Raw genomic sequence first — 10,916 nt, 5'->3', positions numbered from 1 at the left:
GGGTGACTTTCTCATCAGTGCGATTGCGCTCACCTGTTGAAGTGCGCTGCGAAGATTCATGCGCGTGCACGGAGCAGTACGAATGCACGCCGGCATACGCTTGGAGGCGGCACATGCACCCAACACATTGTTACAGAGTGAAAAATCTATGACAAAGTAATAGCACACACTCAGGGGTGGATTCACTAAGATCTGAAATAAAGGGTGGTAAACCAGGTGCTTCCCTAAATCCTTTGGTGGCGTTGTTTGCTCACCTGTTGTGGTGAGTTCACTAACATTGCACCACAAGTAGGTGCGTGTATAGACGTGGTTGAGACAGCCCTACTTAAAAGAACATTGTGCTTCGTTCAGTGTGAAGAGATGAGTGCACAGAAGCACAAAATGAAGACGTTCAATTGGAGGCTGGTGGATTTCTCTGTCTGCTGCACAAACATTTAATAATGTAGAGAACAAAATAAACAAAAAAACAATCACCGCAAACAGTTCCAGCATTACGCCCACTGCATTAATTCATTTGCATTTCCTCCTCCCATTTTTTTGCTCCCCTTGTGAGATCCGCCTACTTTACTGTATGTATTAATTAGAGGGAAACGTGCTAAACGGATTAAGGGCACACTTTGATGTGCAGCAGCCGCGCACTCCAGATTCCCTGGGGTTTGTACCATTTATTAGCGCGTAAAGTGATGTTTGCACACGTTTTAATACCCCTAAACCTTAAGTGAATGCGCCCCTCAGTGTGGAAGTAGGCAATCAGGGATTTAGGCTCACCTGAGTGGACATAAGAGGGAGCTTAATTGTTCTCTCAGTACTCATAATGCCACAGGAACAACTACAGATTTTTTTAACATGAATGATAATAAAATAACCTTAAATCATTGAATTTTCTGGTTTGTTTTGAATGATATCCTTTGGCTTCCTGCCATCCTTCTTGCCCACAAGTACAAGACTGTATCCTCCTGTTGCTGCATTTTTATATCCTGTCTTGGGCTTCCTGCCTCATGGGTAAAAAACTCTGCTCAGTGGTTTCAGTGAATTAACATCTGTGATGAATATGAAATGGCTCTCTGCCTGGGTTACCTTTGCTGCCAGCCAGAGCATTTGTCATGGATACTGCTGCTGTTTGGCTTTCTAACTTGTCAAAAGGTGACAGACAGGGACATTTCACACAGACAGCTCTCAGGATTTTGAACTTCAATGATAAAATAGTCATTTGTAGACTCAGGCTTCCTTCTTAGGGCTCAGTCTTTGTTGTGCAGCCACTTTTATATCGGTGGGGAAAAAAAACTGATGCGGAGAATAACAAAGTTAAATAAATGCATACTTTTCAGACTCGCTTGTTCCTGTTTTTCAGGGTTGTGAGGTCATACTTTATGAAGTTGTAAATAATATGAAACAAAAGCATTCTCTAATCACACCAAATCATCAGTATATTAACTAGCCATTTTCCATATCATGCTCATATTTATTGGTTGAGTTTGTCTCTCAAGGTTGAAAAATATAAACTCCGCTCAGGAGGGAGTCTGTGTGTTTTGAATGTGTGAGGAAGCCCCTGCAGGGTAGATGGTTACACAAAGCCAAAATGTATGTGTGTGGGGTTAATTGGAGTCATGAAACTGGCTATAAGAAAGTGTGTATGGCTCTGATTCTTGTCTTTGACCGATCTAAAGACCCGACCATGGTGCTTCCTGCCTTAAGACATGACTGAACAAAGCACCTGGATGAGTAGAAAAGACACATCCTAAATAAAATGCTTTGGATGGAGTGATATTATTTTGCAATAAGATGGGAGGTTACTTAGATATGTTAGTAATCAAGTAAAATGACAAAAAAAAAAAAAAAATGTAGATAAAATGTGATAAACTCAAACTCTAAATAAGATGGAGGGAAAAACATTGACAACATTGAAATGAAAAATAAAAAATGTTCTATATAAATCTGCACTAAAAACATTGGTTAAAATCAGACTAAGCTGATTGATGAAGGACATTAAATCCCTGTATCATTCGTTCATTTGTTTTTTCATTATGTAACAAAAACTTGAAAAACAAAAAAAAACATTCATTATTTGATCTTTGTTTCCAAAACCAAAATGAAAAAACAAAAAACGCCTTGTTTTTTAAATTCAAGCTCTTTTGCTTCGGTACAGAAAACGGAAAAAGGAAAACAAACATCTTTATTCGTTTTCTCTATTACCGATTTGACAAAGTACGTGACCCGGAAGTGAAACGTTACACATTCCGAGATATCGTTAGCTCTGCAACACTTAGGCGTCTCTAAATCCTCCGAAATGTCCGTGAGGAGGTTCTGTGCCCAACACCAGCTAAAGTGAAAAGGACACGTTTCGGATGCACAGTTGGAAGCAGTGATCTTATCATGCCGAACTGCCGTTAGCATAGCCGTTATCGTCGGATGAGAGTACACTTACGGGTCACGTACTTTGGCCAATCGGTAATGGAGAAAACGAATAAAGATGTTCGTTTTCCGCTTTTTGTTTTCTCTACCGAAGCAAAAGAGCTTGAATTTGAAGAACAAGGCATTTTTGGTTTTTTCATTTTGGTTTTGTAAACAAATATCAAATAATGAGTGTTTTTTTTTTTTTTGTTTTTCATGTTTTTTTTACATCATGAAAAACAAATGAACAAATGATACACAGATTTATTACCTTTAAGTTAATTTCTATAACTTTATTTTTACAACAAATACGTACAGTTTGAATGTATATGTTTATGGTAACACTACTTGAAGTTTTATACATAAAGGCCGTCATTATTATGACATGACACCTGTTATTAGCTTGAATAAGGTGTCATGAAGGCTGTCATTAAATGACGTACGTTATCCTAACCCAGGGGTCTGCAACCTGCGGCTCTGGAGCCTCATGTGGCTCTTTGATTAATTTGCAATGGCTTCCTATAGCTTTAAAAAAAAACATTAAAATAATGATTTGTTATATCTTAGAGGGTATTGATGACTAATGACATTAACGTCAAATAGAATTATGAAAAAATGTTAACCTAAGAATAAATCACTGTCTTACTTCACCGCCTGCAACATCTACAGACCATCATCTTACCAGGGTTTAAATCCCTGGTAAGATAATTAACGAAAAGAATATTCTGGAAGAAAATACAGATTTTATTTGTGTGCGGAAATATTTTTTAATGTAATTAATTTAGTTTAATATGCATGCTTATTATGTTGCAAGAAATGATCACTTAACATTTGTTGACCGATGTGATCATGTGTTCACGACAACTTCTTCATGCTAATGACAGGGTAATGTCAGCCTTATGTATAAAACTTCAAGTAAAGTGTCACCATGTTTAGTTTATAGCAAGTCAAATTAAAGGGCAAAATGTGATGGTCATTTCTCCTACGTACGTGCCATCTGAGATAACATATGGCATATGTTTTCTATAGCTTGGTTGTACTTGTAAAAGCTGAATTATTAGTGAAACTGATAGGAATGGTCAATCATTATCTGTAGTGTTTTATTTCTAAATATGAAAATTATCTATTTAATACACAATAAAGACAAATTTAAACGATTTTTCCAAGAAACGTAAAAATCATTCTATTAAATAAAACATGGTCGGGATTGTTGGTAAACTGCAATGTTAAATAGATTAGAATAGACCTCCCTAACCATGCTGAGTATTTGCTTTAGATCCCAGGCAATAAGGTGAAGTATAAACACTCCCCCACATTTCTCATGGCCGGGAGGCTGCAGCTGTAAAATGCCCAGATTGATAGAGGAATGTTCAATTCCTCCCTTGAGTTAGAAGGGCAAACTCCTGTGGTGCTGCTGCATCAAGCGTGCCCTCCCGGTGACACGGCACAGGAGATAAACTTTCCCAGACAACAATGCCTCATCAGTGGCAGAAGCAACGGGGCCTTCTTTTATTGCCCGAGCTCCAATGTCGAACAATTAACGGCCCACCATGGTCCCCAGCACAAAAAAAAAAAAACCTAGCTAAGAAAGCATTGGGCTCTCTTCTTCACTGTGTTTGAGTGTACCAATCCTACATCACCACCACCACTACCACTGCAATGTTCAAACCTCAGCCCCCGGGCATAGCCGCTCGGCATCCCTCACAGCTCTCTGTTCTACAAATTGCCAACAGTGCGAACAGGCAGATACAAATAAAGGTGATTTAGCCCAAAGAGATGCTGAGCGATGGCTCTCATTAGTCCTGAGCGGAGACAGCAGAGATTTAACTGAGAGGGATTCTTAGCCATTAGCACACTGGCACTGGCTATATTGATAGCTTTTTAATAAGACGCTACATTAATGGTTATCATGAGCGAGTGGGTTTATGGTAATGGAAAAAGGCAGTAGAGATGAGACGCGGTCTCCAATGTGTTTTTTTTGTCAAACTCAACCATAGGTGGGTCACTTCTCGTGAAGCTCGAGCATGAATGTTAGCGAAGCCTCGTGTTCAAAAATCTTTCTGAAGTTAAAAAAAAAGAATAAAAAGACACTTTAGGTTCATGCAAATGTAGGAAAGTGGTTGTCAGTGATGAACAAGGCAAGAGGGACATTTCCTGTGTGCACAAGAGTCATTTCCTCCTTTTAATCAGATGAACTAATTCTACCCATGTTCCATTTTTAACCCTTCACTGTCACTGTCTCCAGTTGCTCTAATTGAAATATTAGCTGCCAGTTAAGTAAATGAGGACACTTTAATCAGTAGCCTACTTGTGTCTCCCCTTTTGCTTCAGTTGTCATTTCCCTTGTGACAAAGTGATCGTTCTATTAAAAAGTCGAGACGTCAATTCAAACACTCCATATTTCAATCTCATTTTTTTAATCAAATATATAAATGTATAAAGTAATTGAGAAGAGTTTAGACAAAAAGTGACTTTGCTGAAAGATTATGAGTCTTCCAATTATTATTATCAGCAAATCATTTCTGTACGTTTCCACCTGCCAAAAACAAGACAAAGACTTGGAAAGAGTACAATATTTGGACACAATATGACTTTTATATGTTGATCCTAGAAATATAAGTTATTTCTCAATGTAACAAAAAAGGCTTTTAAAAAAATGCAAATGTTTGAATCCAACCCCAGGCAAGCAGTTAAATCCTCTCCATGTGAAAAGTGTATTGCACTATTTTGTTATCCCAACAAAATTTAGATTCCCTGCGAAACAGTGTTTAGGTTCCCCATTAGTTCACAACTCTGTGCCGTAAATGTCATTGTATAAAAAGGTGCTTAAATTCCCAATTTCAATATGTTTGACGGTATATATTTCATAACAATCTAATTTTATTTAATAACATGACCAAATCTGGGGTTTGAAAACAATAGTCAGTTTTGTTTAAAGGGAAACAGTGGAGCTGTTCCTTCAACAGCTGCTGTTACAGCTTATCCTGAAGTTTCACATCTGACTTAGTGACTTCGATTATAACCCCTTTGTTCTAGCAGAGGCCGTTCACTTTGGAGACCTACTGCTGATATGGGTACGGCCTCCGCTCCAGGGTGTTAGCTGAGAAGGGGACTTAGGGATTAGGGGCGGAGAACTTTAGCGAGGAGGTAACTCGAGGGCTGCCAATGGGGAAGGAACAAAGGCGTCTCAAAGAACGCCTGCAGTGGCCCAGTTGCAGTGCCATGCCAGCCCAGCAGGGGGATGAAGCAAAGCAGTAATGGCAAAGTGACTCCTAAGGCTCAAACATACTCAGGCGGACATTTTAACTGCAAACCTCATATTTCACAATGGCACGAATATTGTCCATGTACTTGGTGTCACACAAAACACTGCTCGGCATTCTATCAACCCGCATTAAACGTAACAACGACCTAGAGCAGGAAAGAGAGGAGCTTAGACGAAAGACTGGCAGACAAGCTTGGTACTGACATCTTTAAAACACATCCCAGGAGTACAAGGACTACAGAAATGCACTGAGAATTGTGGGAAATGTTGGATTTTAATGGAAACTACTATGCGGCAGTGCAACCGAGTATGTAAGCTCTGAGGAGTGCGCAAGAGTATGTTTGAGCCTTTAGGCTGCATTCACACTGACGGATCGTAGAACGTTTAAAACACTCTAGGATTTGTTTGCTTGGATAGTCCGCATCGTTTGGGCGGTGTGAACACGCAAAATGAGTCTAGAGCAGATCAAACAAGCAAATCTTACAGTGATTGTTTTTGCCGTTCTCAGAGCGTTTCCAATCGAAGTCTCGAGTGATTAGGAGTGCCGTGAACTAAGATCAAGCATAGGAAGTATCAGTGATGATGTAGAGCACACGGCATTGTGGGTGGTCAGGAACAACTGGCAACGGCACAAAACAGGGCTTTAAAACCCCCAAAAGCATGACAACTTTTTGCTGCTTCATTGTTGAATGTTGTGGAAGAACAAACAAAGACAGAAGTTTCTGTGCACTCTTAAGTGCTCACTTTGACCTATCGTTGAGAGCCTCTTCTTCAGGTTTCTGTTTCTCTGCCTAGAGAAGTCTCGACTCCAGTAATGGCCCCTTCAAGTGGTTAGCTCATGTAACTGCACCAGAGGCTGTTTGGAGTGGATCAGAAGTGGCGCTCTGAACGCAAACCGAACCAAACCAAGGTGATTAAATTATCAGCTGACCTCCTCCGCCCATTTGGACTGAGTCCAGGGCTAAACTGGTGTGAATGCACCCTTAGACATGCGTAGCTTTCATCATTGACACACAAGGCCAATGATCAAACACTAAGGGGTGTCTGCTTTTTCAGAGCTTTCCAGCACTTTGAGAAGGAGACCACCAAGGCAGTATTACACGTCCACTTGTGAACCTTCAAAGTGCTTATTAAAAGCAAACTTAAAATGCACAATTTTATGTTCAAATTTACAGAACCATGAAAAACATTGGACTCAGTATTTAAAATGTGTTGTTTTATTTAGGAAGAGCAGGTTCAAATGATGACTTAAGGGTTTTAAAGATTTACAATTCAAAGTACACTTCAAAGAATTTAAAGCTGCACTACTTGAATCTTGAACCATGACAGAGGGCTATGGCTGAATTTGAACTGTAAATCCCGCCCCCCACTCTAATAATCTCTCCCAGTCTCCTCCTCTCTGGAAGTGCACAAAATCGCGCACGAGAGCTGAACGTGCACTACCGGTAAAACACGTTGTCATGCAAAACAATGCACACAAAATATAAGAAAATGGAACATTAGATCACCTGTCTAGAAGGAAAACAGCCACTTGTGCATCCAGAATTAGTCCAAGACTGAAAACAAGTTCGCACCGTGCACACGCTTCACTATATATCGTGGCAGCCAATTAGGAGGCTCCTCTCCCTCGTGGGCTCTGCTCACCTCTCCTTTCTCTAAATCCTGTGATTGGAGCTGGAGCGCGTGACCGCCAAGATTTTGTCTTTCGGGGTTTTATTAACTAAAATACTTAATTACAAGGCACAGACAGCACGCAGGTGTATGATTTTTCAGAAATTATTACCTTGCAATATACTATATGATGCTAATAAGAATCGTTTTTAATTAAACAAAATAATTTGAGTAACCCAAATTTAAATATAATAAAAGTTGATACATTAAGAAAAAAAGTTTGAAACCCTTGTTTAAACCTCTCTCATAGTGTATTGCATATTTCCTGATGCACTTACAGTAAAGTTTAGGCCCAGATGACAGGAGCCACAGGTTATGAGCTGAGACTAAAACCAATCAATAAATGTACAACATAGGTCTGCAAATACTTTTGGCTAAGCGGTGAAAGTTCAACCTTAGCATAAAAATAATCTGTCTTATTTAGTATATTATCATTTGATTATGTTCCTTTCAAATGTTTTCATCCTTATTATGCCTTTATTCACATCATATTTCATCATTGCAAGGAAAGTTTTCCTTCTTGTTTCTTATTCTAGGTAAGTCGTCAAAAGAGCACATTTTCTTTGAAACACAAAATCAACAGAAGGTTTTTAATCATTATTATGCTTAAAATCATGTAGTTTTCTAAATTGGAATATTAGGACAACACAATTTCTTATTCATCCACTGAAGGTGGTTCTCATTTGGGATGTCTGTCTAGGATAGAAATGCAGACGCAGTATAAAGACGTGTTGAATGCAGTAAAGAAGCAGTAGCTGCAATGACATGATTGATTTGGTCCCACTCTCGCCTCATCACTTCTCTGATGCAAATGTTCTGCATTGTCCTCCTTGCTGAAGTTGCACTTTCATTCAAATCAAACAGTTGACTCTCTTTTGGGTAATATCAATGACAAAAAGTCCATTTACATTTTGAAATGTGAAGAAAAATTAAGAAAATATGATGAAATACATAAAGTTGGTCTGGTGTCCCCTTTATAAAATAATGTTTACATAGAATTTATTAAGAACTGAGCATAAATCTGTTAACGCTTTTGGATGAACACAATTTGACTGCTTTAAGTGAACACCTGTACGTCTAACAATGACTGCATTCATTGAAAAATGAACTGATTATATTGTCTGATTGTAAGTATTTGTAAATTGTTTGGTAGCTAGCTGAGCTTTATTATTTGCTTTTGAAAGTGTCTAATAGCTCTTAATAAAATAAAACAGGATATTTTGATTTATTTTGGTCTATTAATATTATTTATGCACACTTTGCTCTCCTAATTACAGCAGACATTTTTCAGTTATTTGTCCTTGCCGGGGTGCTTGGTGTCAAAAGCAATACTTTTAATTTCACCACTATAATCCTGATAGGGAAGGCACGTTCTGTAGGCTAATCACACAATTCAGCTGGCAGGTAGAGGATTTGTCAGAATGATATCTGGAAAATATGAACCGTATTTTGACAATTTGGCATTGGGAAGTGGGGTTTGTCTGGTATCTGAACAGTCAGGCTTACAGCAGGAGATGCAAGTGAAATGTGACTGAGCACGAGAACAAAACAAAGGAGAGGGAAGGGATATGCAGGGTTGCTGCTAAATTTAGGCTTATTAATAATGACAGACCTGTTTTGTCTGAGTTAGTGCAGAACTTCTAATTTTTATGCAAATCTAGACGTGCCATGCCAGGTTTTTCAGGGTAACGAGTCTTTAACATTTACTTGCAGAAAGTAAGGCATCTAACTTTTGTCTTTTATCATATTCCGCTATTAGCGGCTTTTGCCACAATGTAGACATATGATTAAAATTTAATTATGTGGTAGTCCCTTTTGTAGCTGTGCTAATTCAGCAGCAATGCATGAAAAACATCCAATTGTCTGATCATTTTTCAAAAAATAAATGCCATATCTTTTTCAGCTTGATTCAGGATCTAGCTCATTGCAGTTGAACATATTAAATTAAAACATCACATTTTGATCGTTATACATTCTTTACTCTATTTCTACTTGAGAATTTTAATTCAAAACGGATTAAGTTGAACAGTTTATCTAATATCGGGTATTTCCCACGAAATGTTACGTCTAAGTCTTTTGTGAGGTATTTGTTAGGTTTCTGTTTATTAGCAATAGAAGTCTGGTTGAAGCGCTGGTGGGGTTATTTTTTCTTTTAAGGTTCTGCTTTGCTTCAGATCAAGTTTTATTGTAGTTCCTCTGTTAGTGATTATTTAGGTCTCAGTATCTGCCTGTTGGTTACAATCTCTTCTTGTGTATTTGACCCCCATGTCGTTTTTGTGTAAGTGCAGCAACTTCTATTTCCCCATTTTCTCTCTCAGGTAAAGGCCATTACATGATTACTCTCACTAAGTATGGAGTGCTTGAACACCTTGTGGTTGCTGGTGCTTTGTCTTAGTTTCTCACTCATATTATCCCTTGGTTACTACTCATGTTCCCAGCTTCTTACAGTTGGTTTCTTTCAGTTTGTGTGGTTTTACAGACTTTAAAAAACTGGTCCTTTATTTACTCTGCGTCTAGGACTTCCACGTCAACACCTCACCCTTCTGACACTATCAAAATTATTTAACATCATGTCTATCCCTTCCATGCTAACTAGTTTCAATTTTTTTTCCCCAAAAATGTTCTGTATTCAAAAAAAGCTTTTGTATAAAGACACAAAAATAAAAGCTATCAGTTGAATAATATTTGACAGTTTAACAATTATAAATTTCTGACAGACGTGATCACTGAACGGCATTGGGCGACCATGGATCAGTGGTAGAGTGAGTTGTCGGTTACTGTCGTTGTGTCCTTGTGCAAGGCACTTTACCCACATTGCCTCGCATTAATGTGGTGCGTGAGGGAGTGTTGGTGGTGGTCGGAGGGACCAGTGGCGCACTATGACAGCCTCACCTCTGTCAGTCTGCCCCAGGGCAGCTAAGCTACTACAATAGTAGCTTACCGCCACTGTGTGTGGAGTGAAATAATAAAGCATATCAATGTAAAGTGCTTTAAGTGTGTATGATAAAGTGATATATAAAATCCAATGCATTATATCCATTAAAGTGGTTTCAAAGACACAAAAACATAGCCTGCTTCATTTGTAATTCAGAGCTTTCACACACATTTGATTTTGCAATTTCTATAAAACAGTTTACTTAAAAAGTTGATTTCAAAGTTTTGTATTAAAAGGGGTGGGGGGAGCATTCTTACCTTCACGGTTCGACTCTAGTGTAACTTTTAATGAACACAGCTTCAATTTTCAGAATTGTAATAATGAGTTAATTTAATATTGGTTGAGTATTTATTTATCTAACTTTGCTGTTAATGTGACCTTGCTTTATTTCATCTTTTTAAAAGTACGTCTTCAACTCTAATCCACATGAAAAAAAAAAAGAAAGAAACAAAATTGATGCGTAGCAATCAGTTGAGAAATCTCTTTTTTCCCTCCCTTTTTTCCTGATGCTATCAGACGTGAGGGCCTGATAACCATTGCCACCCCTGCATAACCCCCCCTTCCCTTGCCCTTCACATCTGTGTGTCTGCACAGCCGCGATAAGCAAATCAATATCCTGTCACTTCTTATTTTTACTAGACCAATTCTGCTCTC

Source organism: Gouania willdenowi, chromosome 10, assembly GCF_900634775.1.
Source record: "Gouania willdenowi chromosome 10, fGouWil2.1, whole genome shotgun sequence".
Lineage (NCBI taxonomy): Eukaryota > Metazoa > Chordata > Actinopteri > Blenniiformes > Gobiesocidae > Gouania > Gouania willdenowi.
This window is presented reverse-complemented; position numbering follows the sequence as displayed.